The sequence below is a fragment of the Micromys minutus genome (genome assembly GCF_963924665.1).
Source record: "Micromys minutus genome assembly, chromosome: 20".
Lineage (NCBI taxonomy): Eukaryota > Metazoa > Chordata > Mammalia > Rodentia > Muridae > Micromys > Micromys minutus.
Genome location: NC_137955.1, coordinates 22,354,644 through 22,374,183, shown reverse-complemented (window position 1 = coordinate 22,374,183; position 19,540 = coordinate 22,354,644).

The following is a 19,540-nucleotide window of genomic DNA, read 5'->3' as shown; positions in this document are numbered from 1 at the left end:
CTCACCTTTTTCTTTAGATTAGAGAAGTTGTTTTCTATAATTTTTTGAAGACATTTACTTGGCTTTTTAGTTGGGAGTCTTCACTCTCTTCTACACCTTTTTTTTTTTTTTTTTTAGGTTTTGTCTTCTCATTGTGTCCTGGATTTTCCTGGATGTTTTGGGTTGGAATCTTTTTGATTTTTGCATTTTCTCTGACTGTTGTGTCGATGTTTTCTATGGTATCTTCTGCCCCTGACATTCTCTCTTCCATCTCTTGTATTCTGTTGGTGATGCTTGTGTCTATGACTCCCAATGTCTATCCTAGGGTTTTCCAATTTCGGGGTTGTCTCCCTTTGTGATTTCCTCATTGTTTCTATTCCTCTTTTCAATTCCTTCTCCTGTTTGGTTGTGCTTTCCTGTAGCTCTTTAAGTGATTTTTGGGTTTTTTGTATGTGTTTCCTCTTTAAGGGCTTCAACAAGTACTGGCTCTCCTGTGCTTCTTTAAGTGTGTTATTTATGCACTTCTCGAGGACCTCCATCATCATCATGAAGTACGATTTTAAGTCTAAATCTTATTTTTCAGGTGAGTTGCAGTATCCACTATTTGCTGTGGTGGGAGAACTGCATTCTGATATTGCCAGGTTGTCTTGCTTTTCGTGTTTTAGATTCTTGCTCTTGCCTCTCATCATCTTGTTATCGGTGATGCTAGGTGATCTTTTTGTCTCTGACTGCTGCTTGTCTCTCCTGTGGGTCTGTGGGACTGGAGGTATAACATATCCAAGATACATTAACCTTTAGCTTTAGGTGATAATGCTTGCACTCAACCAATGATTACACTTGTTTTGTTTCTGACTTGAAAATGAATCTTTTTTCTTTATTCTCATTATTTCCCATGCTTCAACTTTCTTGGAAAAACTACCATAACCCAAATCTTAACTCATTGTTCCTCTCCTTTCTTCTCTTTTTTTTTTCCTCCACTGTCCTCTCACCTCCACCCCTCACCCCACTTCTCTGTGTTCTCTTATGCATGATTAATAACAAATTTCTCTGCTATCACACCACTCTCTCAAGTCACCAGTCAGCAGCTTACAGGCTGTTCTAGGCCAGGAGCTGTTTGTCTCTCTCACCTGCACAGCCTCTAATCAGTTCCAGAATTATCTGTAGCCAAAACTATAACTCTTTGCCTAAGTCATTGAAACCAACCATTTAAGAGAAGTTGTTTGTCAGCTTGATCTTCTTGTCCTATCTAAGCTATTCCCCTTACCAACCGTGATACTCACTGCTCTCTGAGGGGGACAGGGACTCCAGGTAGAGTGCCCAACACAGATATGAGAGAATTGCCCCTTTCTGCTCAGTCTGCCAAATCAAAAACATGGGAACAGTCTTGGGCATTTGGCTAATGCTGACTCATTCCCACAAGCTTACTCGGGTGCATGTAAGTAAAGCAGGTTCCTAAAAGCACCATCTTAGCAAAGGGTCCTCGGAATCCAAGGGACAGACCTTAATGAGATGATTTGTCCTCAAGCAAAAATGCTCAGAGTTGCTCACGTTTCTCTTGGGCTCCAACCCGAAGGAACTACTTTTCCTGTAGCCCACCATAGTTTCTGCTGCCCACCTCAGTATGGCATGTCTGAGCAAAGCTTCCTTCTAGAAATCATACTGGGAAAGGGAGGAGGAAGGAAAACAAGACACATTTATGGATACCACAAATGACAGGGGACATCGCTGGCCGGAGGTGTCCTTTCCAATAAGGGTAAATGAGTTAAGAAGCCATTTCATCAGATCAGTGGAACAAATGAAAAACCACAACTGTGAGGTAACAGGTATTGATTTACCTTTGCTGTGCCTTTAATGACATCTCAGAAGAGAAACTCTATCCCTACAGAAGCTAGCTTTGGGGATAGATCCATCCAGAGTCTCATAAACAAATCGCATAAAAATGACAGCAGTGATGTTTTTGTTTACACTGTATCGAAGTATAATTCTAGTTTTGGATGATAAGGTTGTAAGACCAAGGTATCTTTTCAATTCAGTGACTAGTTACGAGCTTAGTAATTCAATAAGTGAGCCCAAGTAAAGCAGAGCCGAGAGTTGTGAGCTAGCCCTAAGTTTCCTTCCCAGAAAGAAACAAGTTACACACTAAAAGGTTATTGTGCCCTAAAACACTTAAGGTACCTTAAATTATCAAGAAACATTTAAAACTCTTCTGTACCCAAGGCGGGACATGTTTAATTGAATTGGGTGTTTTATAGTCCTGCTAGATGTACAATTTTTCTTCACATAAATGAAGGAATTGCAATTCTAGAATGTTGAAGAAAGAACAAAGGGGACTCTGGCCACCACCACGACCCCTCCACTCCCCCCCCAAAAAAAATCGTTTACTTAACAAAAAAATGGTGTGGTTGCTTTCCATTTAAAAACTGTGGGTGGAAATCTTGCTGGCTGTGAACACTGAGGTGGTTAACAAAGAGCCTGAAAGGAAGGGACCAAACAGCAACAGCAGGACAGGCACAAGACAGAAAGTCTCTTCTCTTCAAGTTTCATTTCATCGGCTGCAGTTAATTAATCAGTTTCATGATGACCTGTGGGTTGATGTCTACATGCAGGTGAAGACAATCACACGATAAGGTAACAGGTTACTGGGCAGTGAGAAAGAAAGGCAGGCAGAGAGCTTTAGAGACAGGACAGAAATTGTGGAGAGGAAGATGGAGGAAAAGAAAGATAACCCAGATCAGTGTGGCTTTAAATAGCCACAGGTAGCTGTGAATATCTTATAAGGGATGGATTATTACAGGACAGTTTGTCTTATCTAGGTGGGCAGTTTATATCAATATCAACTGGCTCTGAGTTTATTGTGTGGACTGGACGTTTCTGTGAGGTGAGAATTTACTAATGTGAATCTGATTGATACATTACGAGCCTCTAGGGGTTTGGTTTTACCAAGTTACTGGGAATTGTGACAATACCACAGGGGAAGGATGGCTGGGAATGTGAGCAGAACATGCAGCAAGAGAGCCACCAGATAGTCGGTCTCTGCGTGGATGGAGCTAGCCATGGGGCAGCGAGACCGCTGGGGCCAGAGAGTAGCTGGTGCTATCATGGCATGGTGCCTTTTCCTTCTTTTATTCTTATCATTTATTATTATTTAATGCAACAAGGACCTCTGCCCATCTTGGCACTTCCCTGAGGACATAGTGAGGTATGTTGGTGCCTCGGAACATTCCTATTATTTTTAGCAAATCCAAGCTGCTAAACCTAAGCTTGCACTAAAAATACCACTGAGAATTTCTTTAAAATGTGATCCTGAAAACCGTGGGGCCAAAGACCTGCAGACTGGACTTCAGAAGGCTGCACTATGAGAAACCACACACATCAGCATGCACTGCCACCTGACACTTGCACTCTGGAAATAGCGAAGGGGGCAGTTAACAATACAATCTTCTGGTCTCCTCTCACCAAGTACATGTCCACCTAAGTGCGAAAGTGGAGGGGAGGAAAAAAACTCACAATAAACATGATTTCTAGCCATACACACTAGAAACTTGTGTGTGTGCTCGTGTGTGTGTGTGTGTGTGTGTGTGTGTGTGTGTGTGTGTGTGTATGTATGTATGTGAGTACTCTACTTGCATGTACGCCTGTATGACAAAAGAGGGCATCAGTTCCAATTATAGAATGGTTATGAATTACAGTGTGGTTGCTGGGAATTGAACTCAGGACCTCTGGAAGAGCAGCCAATTGTATATGGATATAATTTTTGAGGCCTATACATCAAAAAGGAGGCTTCTGGCCAGCAATGTCCTTAGCCATTTGTGGCATATATAAATTGGTCTGTTTCATCATTGATAAATTGGTTTCTACTCACACACACACAAACACACACAACTTGCACATGGATATAAAAAAAACATCTTTAGTAGGCATCCTTATGATAACAACTAGTCAGTTCACAGGAAAGCTGTTTCTTATTTGAGTTCAGTAGAAACACTCGTTCAAAGAAGTCTTTACCCTTACCAATGGTGGGACAATTGTAGTAAGTCCATTGTGACGTTTCTTCTTTGGTAAAACTGAAAACTTGGTGAACTATATTTTGTAGACTCTTCAATTCTTCCTTAATTCTAAGCTCAGTTGATACCTTTGTCTCTCATGCACTGGCCCAATACCTTACGTGTGAATATGCCCCTCTCAGACCTTGAATCTTCTCCACCTCTCACCCTTCCTTACAAAACTGTATTTTGTTGCCCTGATCCTTTCCTCAACTAAAATCAAAGTGAACTCTTCATAAAAATGATCCAGCCCACGCAAAACACCCACACAAATAATCATAGCCTTGTTTAAATACTTGAACTAAAAGAAATTGTTTGGACTACAGAACGTTCCTATTCTCTCCAGTCTGTGATAACATTTGATAAGCAACACTGATCTAAGTTTTTTAAGTCTTGCACTAGGCAAGATTGGAAAGTTGTCCTTTTGAAAGTGAGCCCTTAGGAATTGTATCCTCTGTATTGGTATGAGGTATAAACATGTCACATTTTCCAGATGACCTTCGATTTATAAGTTTAAGTAATTCTTAGGGATTGTTGGTATACGCTGCACAGATTTTGTGTTTTGTGTTGAACTAACAACAACCCAAACACTTTGCCATTTTCCCCATAGAAAGATGAGTCTATTTACTCTCGAGTTTGAAATCAACCTAGCAGTGACTTTCTTTAATCAACAGAAAGTGGAGAAAGCAGAACTTGGCCAGCGTTGGCTGACATCTTGCCCTTAAAGTGGAGGGGATGGTCCATGGTCACTTCTGCTTTTGCCTTCTTTGGAGCACAGAGCCACTCCATAAGATAAGAACATCCTCTTTTACTGCAACCTCTAAGCACAGGGTCAAAGATTTCCTCCCAGCTTCCGGCTGGTCCAGGCAAAGTAGCTGAAGTGACCAATGTCTGAGTAGAGCCATAAAAGATTATTTCAGCTGAAGAACATCTCCAAGTAACAGAAGCTATAAGAACAACAGCAGGGAAGGCCAAAAGAACCACCCACATGAATTCAGTCCACAGAGGGCTACTGTCATAGACTACTAAGCAGTGGAATGGTCCACCATACTGCAATAGATAGCTGAAACATCCCTAGGAGCTGCTCTATCCCTTTCTTTGAACAGAGTAATGAGTAATAAGGAACATAATTATAATACGATTTTTAATTTACCATAATCATTTTATACTCTGGGATAGCGATTAAAATCTATAAAGAAAAAAACGAAAGAAAACGGAGATTTGGGAGTTGACAGAGGGTCTCATATATGGGCTAGATGGACTAGCCTCAAACACACAATACAGGTGAGACTAACATTGTACTTCTGATGTTCTTGCCTTGGCTTCTTCACCAATGGAATTATAGACATGTGCTACCGTACCTGACTTTTAATTCTCTATAAAGATATTTGTTGAGTTAGGCATAGTGACTCAGCTATAATTCTAGTCCTTGGGCATCTAACACAGGCTCAAGGGTAGTTTAAGCTACAAGGTTGAACTACAAGACTACCCTGTCTCAAAAAAAAAAATGTTTTTCATTCTTCCAAGAACAGTCATAGTACAAGTCAGAAAACTGAGGTTTGTCACAGAGAAAGACTCGTTACATATGCAAAAAAAAAACTGTTATCTCACGTTCTAACAATGTATTAATGAATGTGATACAATTACACTAAACCCTTCTACTATGGCACTTCATTCATCTTTACATCAGACAACAGAGTAAACCCTGACTGAGGCAAAGTACCAGCATATCTAACACAACTTATCCCTCACACAATATGACCTAAAAGTCAAAAGGTCTTACCTCCTAAAGCTCTTCTCTACCTGCCCTTGTCTCTACTTGTCCTGCCAAAGACATTCTTCCCATTGAGTTGTGTACCTACGGTGAGATGGGCCCCTTGTAAACACAAACAGTGGCTTTTTAGTCCATGCCAAGTTAAATCATTACGATGCAAAGCCAGTTCAAGTAACCTTGTTAAATGAAGCTCACAGGGATTGGTCTTATTTTCTCCACCTTATGCTCATTTCACACACACCCCCCACACAATGATCTCAGTTGTCTCTAAGCTGGGCACCCATGCTCAATGGGACTCAGCAGATAGCATTTGTCACACACGATTTCTAATGTCCGCACCATCCTAAAAATTGCTACTGTCCCATTTTCACAGGTTTGAAAGCACTTCCAGGGGAACAGGTGATTTGTCAAAGCCCTCACAGTTCATCAGAAACAAAGTCAGGGTCCCTACCAGAGCTGCTAAAGACACAGCCACACACCAGAGCTCTGCCTTACACTGCAAATTCTTCTGGCCAACAGGGTGCCATGCCTGTGATGTTATGAAATCTCCCCTCTGAGGGAGTTCCTCACGGCCACGTGCTTCCATTCTCAAGCCTTTCCCTATCTAGTCCATCCTGTCCATATCTTTTCTCAGGCCCTATCCCGAGTTGCATCATGTTTCCTTCCCATCCCTTCTGATTACTCTAATCTAATTACAGCTCTCAGAATCCTCTCTAACTTACAAGATAATAACAGCATCCTGTGGAGTCCAAACAAAATATATTTTTTAAAACAACGTTAATTGCACCTCAAGGTGTTTACGAATAGCAGACAGATAATAGCCCTTTAATCACATAGAGCGATAAACTTCTTTCTCAAAGAGCTTCACGACCACTAACTAATTGGTGTTTCTAAGTAATAGTAAACATCTTCTAACCTGAGGATAGAAGAGTAGCTTAAAGTGAAGCAAGCCTGTTCCTTTCACAGGACAGCAGGGGAGACTCAGCTCTCACTCCCTGAGAGGGAAGCAGTTTCCTGAACACAAGGTAACAGGAGAACAAAGGCTGGAAGTCTACGTGTCATGTCACTCACAACATCGACTTATACTTGAGAATGCGGCTTTCATCAATTACCGTGTAAGGAAAAACCAAAGTCCTAGTGAATTATTAGACAAGAATTGTCTTCATATAGATAAAGACAAAGTTAAGAGAGATGTGTGAGTTTGCCACCAGAAGCTCCCTGCCACCTAGGGGAGTGCTTCATGTGCTTGAATGGTGATACCAACTTTTAAAAAGAACTCTGGGTAAACATCTTTTACTACATAAGTTGCCCTAAATGTTAAATAACAGCATTTCTCTGTTTCTGTTTGTATTTTTTAAAATGCTGCCTTGAATGAGCTCCAGATGGGCTGGATTGTTTGTTTGCAAGTTTTGGGTTTGGCTTTGCTCATTTGGATTTTGGGGTGGGGGTTTTGTTTCGTTCCTTTTTCATGAAAAGACCATGTCTCCAAGATACCACCTTGCAAATGATGCTGGAAAATTTTTTTCTCATATTCCTATGTTTAAAAGATTGTCAAGTGCATTACAAACTAATGGAATACCATAGAGGAATGTCACCAAACACAACATTTCTGATAGTGGCTCTCATTGATAGCTTTTTTAAAAAGAGACCAAATTAGCCCATGAATCTCCTGATGAAGGGTGGACTCTTAAAACAAACAAACTGACCTTATCTGAATCTCCTGGAGAAGTGTGGACGTTTTTCCCAAAAGAAAAAAAAAATTATTGGAAATTCTGTGCATTTACATTTCCCACAATCGCATCCCTCTCCCCCCACCCCCCGTTGCCTCCATGAAGGTGCTCCCTCTCCCAACCACCCTCTCCCACCTCAGTACACTGGCATTCCCCTACACTGGGAAAATGAGCCTTCACTGGACCAAAGGTCTCTCCTACCACTGATGCCAGGAAATGCTGTCCTCTGCTGCATACGTACCTCGGGCCATGGGTCTCTCCATGCGAACCCTTTGGTTGGTGTTTTAGTCCCTGAGAGCTGTGTTGGGTTCGGACAGTTGATAATTTTGTTCTTCCCATGAGGTTTTAAAACAATCAAACCTACCAAGACTATTTCCGTGTGTGTGTGTGTGTGTGTGTGTGTGTGTGTGTGTGTGTTAACTGTATGTGTACCAGAAGTCACTCCTCAAGTAGTGTCCCACCTTGTTTGCCTGCGATTTGCCAGGCATGCCAGGCTGTCCAGCCAAATGAACATTAGCAATGTATCTCTTTCCTCCTCTCCAGTGCTGAGGTTATAAGTATAAACTCCAGGACCAATTTTCTCTTTATATGGGTTCTGATAATCAAACTCAGGCCTCGAGTTTGCATGCATAGCTAAGCTGCCTCCCCAGCCCAAAGGCTGTTTTCAATGTTCTGAAGAAAGCAACATAAAAATCCAGACTTAGTCATCACTACTGGTCTTTCGTCATCTCCTCTGAGCAATTCTTGACACCGAATTTAAAGAAAAAATGTGCACTGACATCATAAGATCATAGAACAAAGGAATATCTGCAGCTTAGAATCTGCAACTGTGCTGCTTTTTACATATTCCCGTTGGGTTTTCAAGGGAGAAATGGCTGGAAAACCTAGCGTTGTGTGGCAAACCTAAAAGACTTGGTATGTTTAACTTATTTCAGTAGGAAAATTTCCCACAGATATAGCTGTCAAGATCATCTATGTGCTTGCATTATTAGGCATTTCAAACTTAATATCCAGGAATGAAATATGGAAATAATATAGAAGTGCAAGTATGCCAAACATGGTTATTACTCAGAAATTACTCCACAAAGCTTACATCTTCTGATGTAGTTGGGGTGGGGGTAGTTATATAGGCTTCCAGCACCAGGCATGAATTCCCTCTTATTAAGCAAGTCTTAAGTTTCATTATATGGCTGTCGGTTATCACCAAGATAAAAGTGGCCCTATTGCACCTCTGAGTATATCTTGCTGTGTTCACTTGTTTTGGTTCATGGGCTTTGCAGCTGGGTCGGACTCTTGGTTGCTTATCTCCCTAGGCAGCGTACATGGCACCTTCAGATGAGAGTTGGTACTCAGGGACGAAACATGCAAGTCAGTTCCAGGACTATTTCTCCAAGTTTTGTGTATGAAGTATGTAGTGTCTTCCACGATAGAATTTTCCTTCATGTTTTGAGAAGCAACCAGGGGCAGTAACAATAGTTTACATTGTTTTGGAAAATTCTTGGGCCCTGTGGCCAACTTTCTATGCCTGTCAGAGGAAGTTTTGTTAGATAATCTATCGTTCCAGGGGAGAGTACCATCACTTCAAGTAGTAAAAATTCATTTATATATATATATATATATATATATATATATATATATATATATATATATACTTATAAATATTATTTATGTATTCCTAAGTTAATATAAAATCAAATGTTTGTAATGAGCATTTAATTAACCATTGAGAAACAGTACTATTTTAACACAAATTTAAGTTTAAATATGGCTTCATTCAGTCTTCCAACTTACAATAGAATGCCCAGTAGTGACTGGGCTTTCAATCAGCAATTGAATATGGAAGTAAGAAGGCAGAAGCTTAAGTGTCTCCATAGGAGGCGTTTACTAAAGTCCTCCTGTAGCCCTAGGATTCCACAGGTAGAGGATAAAGAAATCCTGTAGCCCTAGGATTCCACAGGTAGAGGATAAAGAAAGACTCATACAGTGCTCAGAATGCTATGTTCAATAAGGTTTTAAGGTCATACCTGATACATAGGATGTTACTAATACATATTGGCTGGGTTACTTGGGAGTGTATATTTACACAGTTGTGCTATACCAAGGTTTGTATCTGCCTAGGATGATTGTCCTGGGTTTTGTTTTGTCTTGTTTTGTTCTTCGGGGTGTTTGTTTGTTTGTTTGTTTGTTTGTTTGTCAAGTTGACACAAGATAGAGTCACCTGGGAACAAGGAACTTCAGTTGAGAAAAAAATGTCTCCATCAGGGCTCAGTCCAGTGTAAGAGCCGCTTCCCTTGGTCAGGTGATCCTAGGTTGTATAAAAACAGCAAGCTGAGTGAACTATGCACAAAAAGCCAGTAAACCCCATTTTCCCATAGTCTCTGCTTCAGTTCCTGTCTCCAAGTTCCTACCTTTAGTTCCTGTCCTCATTTCAATGGTGAACCATGAAATAAAATTATGCACCAAATAAAGCCTTTTCCGCTAAGTTGCTTTTCATCAGATTGTTTTATCACAGAAGCAGAAACCAAATGAGGACAATAATAAGCAAATGAAACAATGGAATAAGAAATAAGAAAGTCAGTGGAGTGTTGGCTCAGTAGTTAAGCACACTGGCTGCTCTTGCAGAAGATCCAAGTTTTGTACCCAACACTTATGTGGAAGTTTACAAGCACCTGCACTACAGTTCCAGAGAATCCAATGTCCTCTTCTGCCCTCTGCAGACACCAAACATGTATGAGGTGGACATACACACATGCAGACAAAATATCCATACACATTAAAAATTAAGTAAAGTACTAAATAAGAAAATAAAGAAGATTGAGGAGAAAGAGGGAGGGAAAGAGAAGAAGAAGGAGAAAGAGGAGGAGGAGAAGGAGAAGGAGAAGGAGAAGAAGAAGAAAGAGGAAGAGGAGGAGGAAGAAGAAGAAGAAGAAGAAGAAGAAGAAGAAGAAGAAGAAGAAGAAGAAGAAGAAGAAGAAGAAGAAGAAGAAGAAGAAGAAGAAGAAAGGATGTGACTGAAATTATGGGTTTCCACTCTGATTAGAAAATAATATCCATAATTTTTTGTAGTAACATTCACAAAAATACACTCACCAAAATATTTGGTGCATTACTAAAAAAATAAGCAATTGATGAAAAGAGCGTTAATTAAACTTTAAGCTGAAACAAAGGCTATCATTAGATAACAGACACCCTGTCAATGGTACATTCACATCTTATTCACAAAACAAGGTTTCATCCTTTCCCTCCTTTTTGATCACATGAAAGTCACCAGGAGACATACTAGGCTGAAGCCTAAAGCCCATAGATGACTGGGTCTTCTTAGTGCTGGTAATCTAATACCTATATCTGCCTTCAGAGATGTCACTTTGAAATTCTCAGAAGATAAAAGATCTATTTGGTTTTTATTATTGTCTTTGTTGTTTGATTGTTGTGATTTCTCTTTTGCTTTCTTGGTACCTACCTACCTCTTGCCTTTGAACCAAAACCTCTTGATACTTCTCTTAAGATTCTCCCATTGACCTTCCCTACCTCCCCTGGTGTGTTTTCAATTTTTATATGAGTACACTGCAGCTGTATCCAAACACACACTAGAAGAGTGCATCAGATCCCATTACAGATGGTTGTGAGCCATGATGTGGTTGCTGGGAATTGAACTGAGGACCTCTGGAAGAGCAATCAGTGCTCTTAACCATCTCTCTAGCCCCCTGGTGTGTTTTCAAAGAAAAAAAAAGAACACTTCACTTAACTGATCTTTACTTTTCATAAACTAATGAAATCTTCATTTTCAGTTCTGACTCAGAAATGTGCCAAAGGTGTGAACTAATTGATTTTTATTAGGCTAACTTCCTTCTGCTGGAATCCTTTACACAACATATCTTCTTTTAAACTGCCAGTTGATCAATCAATCCAGCTACCTTAACTTTTTTTTCCCTTCTCACTGTCTCAAAGAAGAAAAAAGGAGTTTAAAAAATCTATTAAGAAAAAAAAATGATTTGCTGCTTTAATGGTTGTCAAACAGTGTTTCACTTAATCAACATGGAGTTTACTCATCCAACTTTCTATAAATTGTAGAATATAAATATAGATGTGACATTTGTCCAAATATGACCTGTTGATAAAAGCATTATGTAGCATTACCAGCCAAACATTGCCTTTTTATACTCTTTTCTGAAGTGATTCATTTCCTCAGTCTTTTTCAGAAAACCCCATAAAAGTCATAAGTCTTAGATTAAGCACAAATTATGTTTCTCAAAAACATGCCAGAAAGAATCAGCATAATACAACACAGCACACAAGTGGTTTATTTGCCAGGTATTTCCCCTATATAACCTAAAAACAATTCATTTTCCTCCACCATGAATTCCATTTAAATAGATCAGAAAGAGAATTATGGGACTAGGAATTAAAACTCTTTCATGCCTAGCCTTGGCATTCTCTTGAGGGATTCAATATCTCTGTGCCTAGCTTCCGAATCTATAAAATAAGGATCATGTTTTTATATGTCTGTTTTATCTGAATAAGCTTAATTATAACTATTGATTATCCATCTAAGATGCTTTTCTGCTCAGGTCTAGAGTCATCCTTCCAACACCAAGTAATCAATGATCAGTACCGTATATGTGAGAACCAGCTAAAACCAAAGGATACAGTATATAAAGTGTTTTAACCCTGACTTCTTCAAGGCCAAGGCTGGATGGTGAAAATAATCATGTAACCAGTATCATTGTCATTATGGTAATGAAGGTACAGGTTCAAGTGTTAAAGCATACAGAGCTATAAACTGGCCAGAAAGTTTACATAAATGTTTACATATGATTGTTAACATCAATGATTAATATCTGTTTTTAAGGAGTACTTCTTATCTTCTCTGATTAAATAACTTGTCTTCCTTCTTGATTCCTTACAAAGCAGTGTTATGATCAACAAAATCATATCCCTAGGTAGTATTTGTCTCAGTTGACATAGCAGTGATATAGTTGTTAAAATGAAAACACTTCATCTCTGTTTTGGACTGAAAAGGGTCTACAAGAGTCCATTGGAATATGAGGAGGAAAGACATACAGACAAGAAGAGACAGAAAGACAGAGAGAGACAAGTAGACAGAGAAAGACAAATAGATAGAGAGAGACAGAGAGACAGGGAAAGACAAAAACAGAGAAAGTCCAAAAGGCCTACAGCTCCTACATTTCAGAAGGAACTCTTTTTTTTTTTTTTTTTTTAATGGACTAGTCGAGTAGAAAAAAGGCATCAGAAAGGAGGCAAACTGGACAAGGAAGGGTGATGGGTATGAATTTTATCAAAAACATCAGATATGTATGAAAATATTATACTTAAACTATTACTATTTAAATCTTACACTTGCTAATAAAGCACTTAAAAATAAACTGTCTTTAAGATCTGTAGATGACGTGGGACTTTACCGTGTCCTGTTGTTTAAATGGGTTCCAATTTCTTTAGGTATATTTCAGACTAGAACAGATTTTGTCATGCATGCTGGCATACTGACTCTAGCACCTCTGTTAGAAATATCCTTATCAGTGAGTTTTGTTCAGATTCTGGGGATACAGTGAGAGCTGGACACTCCAACCAGCCATTCTTGGCAGTAAGATTAAGTCAAGTGACTTGTTTTCTACAGTTCAACAGCTACACTGGGATAACCAATCTTGCTGTGAAGAGGTTCACAAGTTGGTGTAACAATATACTTATGTTCATGGAGTAAAATCTTGAACACATGTGCACAGTAGACTGTTGGCTGTAATTCTTTTGGGTTTTCTTCTGTCCTATTTGTACCCAAATAGCTGCTGGGCACTGCTACCTCCCAACTAACTGAAACAAAGACTTTGTATTTTTATTAACAAGGTTCAATTAACAAGATTCTGAGCTATTCCAACCCTATAATACTATTTCCCAGCCACATGGTCCTTTACCTTTAATCTGAGTCTGGTCTTGGCTCATTCTGGTCCATGTGTCCTTATATCTACTATTTCATCTCAATCTTAAAGAAAATCTTCCTTTTCCCTCCAGGTTGTTTCTCCACAACTCCTCTCCTCATGGTCCTTTCTCTCCCCTCTTCCCTCTCTGGTCTGCCCAAGATACAAAGATAAATGTGAGAAAGTCTGCTTTCCAAGGCAAGTACATGCTATATCATGCTATGGCTTTATACTGCAGGCCCCTAAAAAACATCCAAAGATTAATTTTTTAATTGCTTCATTTGGACTAGTGAAAAGGTCAGCTTAAATGCCAAAGAATTTTAGCTGATTAAAAGAATGGAATTTGCAGTTAGAAATTCAGACTTAAAACTTCAATCACTCATGCTGATATTCCACAGATGGCAAAAACCAAAATAGGTTAGAGGAAGGGGTAAGACTTGCAGAAGTGAGTCTGTTGGTCATGACCATTCATGCCTGTGTGGTCAGAAGCCGAAGTAAGGCTCACTGTGAATGGTAAGTAACAACAAAACCAGAGCATCCGATCTCATCCATAAGAGACTTAGGCACTTACTTGAAAAGCAAAAGATACAGAATATGTGGTTATAAAATGCTGTTATTTTTTTCCATCACACTTGTCCAGTAAGCCCAAATGATAAAATAATAGAGAAATAAAGCATCAAGTGCACCAAACAGGAAGAAGCAGGTCCTGTGTGCATCACAGAAGGCGGAACAGAAGCTGCACTCAGTGGCTAACAGAAGCTGACAGACAGGAATGGCATGGTTAATGGATGGGAAACTGAGTAAAGGAAAAGCTCAGTTTGGGTTCATTTTAGCCCAATGAGCCACAACCCTATGCCCTCTGGGAGTTGCTTAATTATACACAAAATCCTCAAAGCCTGACTCAGCTAACGGTCATAGGTTCCAGGGACCGGTATTTTGAAGAGAATTTTTCTAAATACTGTTGGTGTTCTGCCCACGTGACTCCTGTTTAACAAACCACAGGACTGATAACATGAGTTATAACTCAAAATGAGAAAGATGATTATTTTAGACTTAGTTAAGTGGCTTTCAAATGTCATAATTTGGATAACCCCACTGAATTTAGAAGTAACGATGCTTCTTTCATGTCTGAGTAATAGTAAATATTTCATGAATGAATGAAATATAAATATAAAATGTATAATATCATATAAATATAAAATGAAAAAACATAAAAATTTAAAACCACTTGAGCACTTTAGCCAATACATAAGATGATGGCAAACAAAAAGTTTATTGTGATATTATAACAGAAGAACAAACTCCAGCAAGCAACCTCCTGCCAAAAGCTTCACACAGCGAGTATGTTACCTCATACCCACAACAGCCTCATGAGACATATTTTTCCTAAACAAGTAGCTGAGGCCCAAGATCCCTAGCAAAGCTCAGGATCTGGGTTTGCAAATATCTGATGTTGCGGGCTGTACTGCTAGATGCTTAACTATTTGTGGACAAGCACCATAGCAACCAACACAGGCTCAAATTGCTGAGCAAAATTCCGGCTTTGGGTGCACTCTACTGGATCAGAAATGGCACGTGATCTAATTAAGATATTTACCTAACTACAAGATTAGAGTTCTTAACAGTAATCAGACAGGTGGACCAACATCTGATGTTTCTGCTAAATAATTTGACTCTTCACACACAATATTTCCTTAGAAATAAAGTAGCAAAGGAAATATACTCAATTGCACTTAATTTTGAAATAGGAGGGACGATTAACTGCCTTCTAAAATAGGGAGAATTTCTCACCCTTTATTATTTCTCTGGGGCAAAGCTTCGGCTTTAATTTTACGGAGTTTGTCCAAAAAGAAATATCTTTACATGATACAGTGCAGAATAGCAGATCATATCAGCTAATATAACCACAAAGAGAGTGCAGACGGCCTCTCACATCTGGATATTTGGACCTTCTGATCCATCCGAAAAGGGTGTTCTAGAGAGCATCCTACTAAACATCACAAAAGAACCAGACACCAAACAGTATAAATCTTAGAAGTGAACAAGACAAATAATTATGGATTCTCTCAGCTGTGGGATCTTGATTTTAAAGGAATAGAGCATGAAAGCAAAACGGGACAACAGGAAAGACAAGGACCAGCAAGAGAAGGAACAAAGGGACTGGCGAGATGGCTCAGAGAGGAAGGCACCTGTTACCAAGGCTTCACTTCGATGTTCAGGACCCACAGGATGGGAGAAAAGAAACAGCTTCCAAAAGTTGTCCCCTGACCGCCACACAACACCATGTGGCTCTCTCTCCTGCATGTACACACACAGATAAAACGATGTAATTTTTAGTTTTGAATTTGAAAGGGGGAGAGGAACAGTAAATACCTGGGGAGTAGCTATGATCAAAGTGCATGATACAAATGTGTGACAATGTCATGAAACCTATTACTTTATAAAATGTATATATGTGCTAATAAAAAAGGGAAACAAAAGTATAGTGCATTTCACAAATTATCCTCTACCCAGGTGCTAGGAATATCTTTCAATTAAAAAAAAAGTATTTGGCTGCCTAAGGAGGAAATAGGGAGCCCTTCCATCATCATTCAGAAACTCTGGCATAAATAAACAAGGTAAGCACATGAACTGCTTTGGGAAATCAGGAACTGAACCTTCTGAGCATTGTGTTTGCGTATAACCAAAGTCAATTCGTCTGACAGTCTGCCATACATCGCCACCTGGAACCACAGCTGGATTGTCCTACCTCATCATCTCAAACACATCTACGGTGTCATTTCAAGCACAGAAGCCATACACCTTAAGACACCTTCCCGTTTTACTTCCATTTTATATCACTGACGTTATTTCTTCAACCTTAGTGCAGTGTTAGAAGTTTTTGTGCAAGCTCCACAACTGTGCTCTCTGAAATGCTTATTCATTGAGTAATTAAGGTGTGCTTGTGATTTTTAAAATACCGACGTTTTAATAGCCTCATGCCTTGGATCTATGTGTGAGGGTAGCATAAGCACCATTGTTTTGTTCTGGTCATCCAAGAGCTTTGCATCTGGTTTTGGATATGTATTAATGGTGTTCAGAAAAGTTCCCATTTAGTCTCTAGATTATTCTGAAACAACAAACAAAAGGGAGGAAAATCATCCACTAGATAAATGCCCAAGAAAGGAGGCTCCAACCTGACTTAGAAGGGGAAAGAAATACTCACAGGAGGTAGAAGGATGGAGGAACCTATGTGGGAGAGGGGAGGGGGAGCAGAAAAGGGGAACAGGATCAGATATGGGGAGAGGGGATAGGAGGAGCCCAGAGGGCCAAGAGAATGAATGGAAATAATCTGCCTCCAGGAATTGGGAGGAAGGACCCTCTAGAGAGTACCAGAGACCCAGGAGGTGAGCACTTTCGGGAGTCACTGGGGGAGGGGGATAACCCTAGCCAAAATGCCCAACACTGGGGAAAGAGAACTCAAGAGTTCTCCTCCAGTAGACAGACAAGGCCTCAAGTGGAGGGACAGGGTTACTAACCTACAGTCAAAATTCCTGTCTAAAAGATCTGGAAGGACAAAAATGGAGAAGAGACTGAAGGAAAGGAGGTCCAGTGACTGGCCCAACTTGGGATCCATCTCATGGGGGTTGGAGGGACACAGAAGCCTGGCATGGCTGTCCTCTGAGAGGTCCTACCAGCAGCTGACTGACACAGACGCAGACACACTCAACCATTGGACTGAAGTCAAGACCCCTATGGTTGAATTGGGAGAAGGATGGAAGAAGCTGAAAGGGAGAGTGATCCCATAGGAAGACCAACAGTCTCAACTAACCCAGACCCCAGGGAGTTCCCAGAGACTGAGCCACCAACCAGGAGCATGCACAGGCTGGTCTGAGACCCCTGGCACACATGTAGCGGAGGTCTATCTGGTCTGGCCGCAGTGAGCGAAGATGTGCTTAATCCTTGAGAAACTCGAGGCCCCAGGAAAGGTAGAGACCTGTTTCGGGCAATAGCACCCTCTCGGAGGCAAAAAGGTAGAAGGAATAGGATGAGGGACTGTGGGGGGGGGGGGAGTGACTGAGGGACTGAGGGGGGAAATGACTAGAATATAAATAAATAAAATAATTTAAATTAAAAATTTTTTTCTAGCTATATTTAAGACTAGCTCAGTTCTCTGCTAGATTTTATTGGGGTACCTGAAAGGGGATTTGGAAAGGTCTTTCTGACTCATTCATTTAAAACAAAAAAAAAACAAAAAAAAAAAAAAAAAAAAAAAAACCCACAGGCTGACAAAATCTCTCAATAGTATGGTATTTCTGTTATCTGCACAGAGCCCTAATTTCAACTTCCAGTACCATAGATGAACAACAGATACTTCCACATGGGCCAGGAGGGCCATTCTGATATGGACAGAACTTGGGCAGGACTTCCTGGAGGACCAGACACCATACCTTGAGTGCACTAACACGTCATATAATTTTCTTTTCCATTACTCTGTTTTTCTTCCTCGAGTCTCTCAGCACTTTACTCTCTGTCTTATTCTGGATTTTAAAATGAAAGATAAAGAGGACATGAACGATGGTCAAACAGCTCAAAGATTACATAATCAAAGGCAGAACTCAGGCCAGGAAACAAATTTCTACAATAAACCACCAAACCCCAACTGGTCAAAAACACCACCAAGCAAGGCAAAGACCTCAGTCAAAATCAGATTCGTTGAAAGAAGGCAGTTTTGGAATTAAGGCAAAATAAATGTGATCTCCCGGAAAGGTGCAGGCACCCACCCTTGCATGCCTAGGACAGCCCCACAACACACCCAGAGTATTGTCCAGATTTTCCTTTTCACAATCACTTGAACATACAGAATGTTCTCACTTTATCCTTTTGTTTCCTTAATAGCTACTTTGAACTCTTTTGAGTCATCTTTGTCCCTGCAGCACAATGCTTCAATCAATAGTTATTGAACTAATTAAAAACCCTATTGGAGGCTGCCCGACTAAATCCAGGCTTTCAAAACCACTACATATAAGCCGGAAGATCTACTTACATGAATACAGATTATTGAAATGCCTGCTCCATAGGAGAATCATATACCAAATTGATATTTAAGATATATACTTTAAGTGTAATGTTTTGGCTATAGTATTCTAGTGACAGATGTCAATGTTTTAGCCCTCAGTCTCATTATTTTCAGGAAATTCTTTACTGTCACTGCCTTTCCTTATTCATGTAAGATATATTTTATTTTAATTACATGCTGGGGATAAGTGCATGTATGGTCAGGTACCCATCAGCATGTCAGATATCCTGGGGCGGAGTTACAAGCAATTGTAAATTACCCAAAGTGGGTGCTGGGAACTGGCCTTGGGTCCTGGGTAAGAACAGTTCACACTCTCAGCCCCTGATGAGCCTCTCCAGTACCCTCCCTTTTCATTCTTTAGGGGAGGGTATTGTATTTATTTACATTTCAAATGTTATCCTCTTTCTCAATTTGCCCTCCAGAAACCCTCTACCTTCCCTCCTCTTGCTTCTATGAGGGTGCTCCCCCACCCACTCACCCACTCCCTCCTACCTCCCCACCCTGGCATTTCCCTACACTGCAGCATCAAACCTTACCAGGATCAAGGGTTTCTCCTCCCATTGATGTCTGACAAGGCCACCCTCTACTACCTATGCAGCTGAAGCCATGGGTCCATCCATGTATAATCTTTGGCTGCTGGTTTAGTCCCTGGGAGCTCGAGGGCATCTGGTTGAGTTAAAATGACCAGAAAGTAGCAACTGCACCTCTTCTCCTCAATACATATAAAAATATGTCAGCTCAGAATACATAAATATTAACATCTTTCCCATTTCAAAATTGTAGTTATAATTTCTACTTTAAGATTGATTGACGAGGGATGCTAACCCCAGAGGCTTGCACTACCCCAGAAACAACTCACAGACTGTATGAAGTCCAAGAAATAAAGAAAACAAAACAAAAAAAAAAAAATTTACAAAACAAAAAAACTTTAACTATTTCCATGTTACATTTTGTTTTACATGTACTTTAGCTCATTGTAACTATTAAATTTTCAAGGCATACAATCAAACCTTGAAAAAAATCAA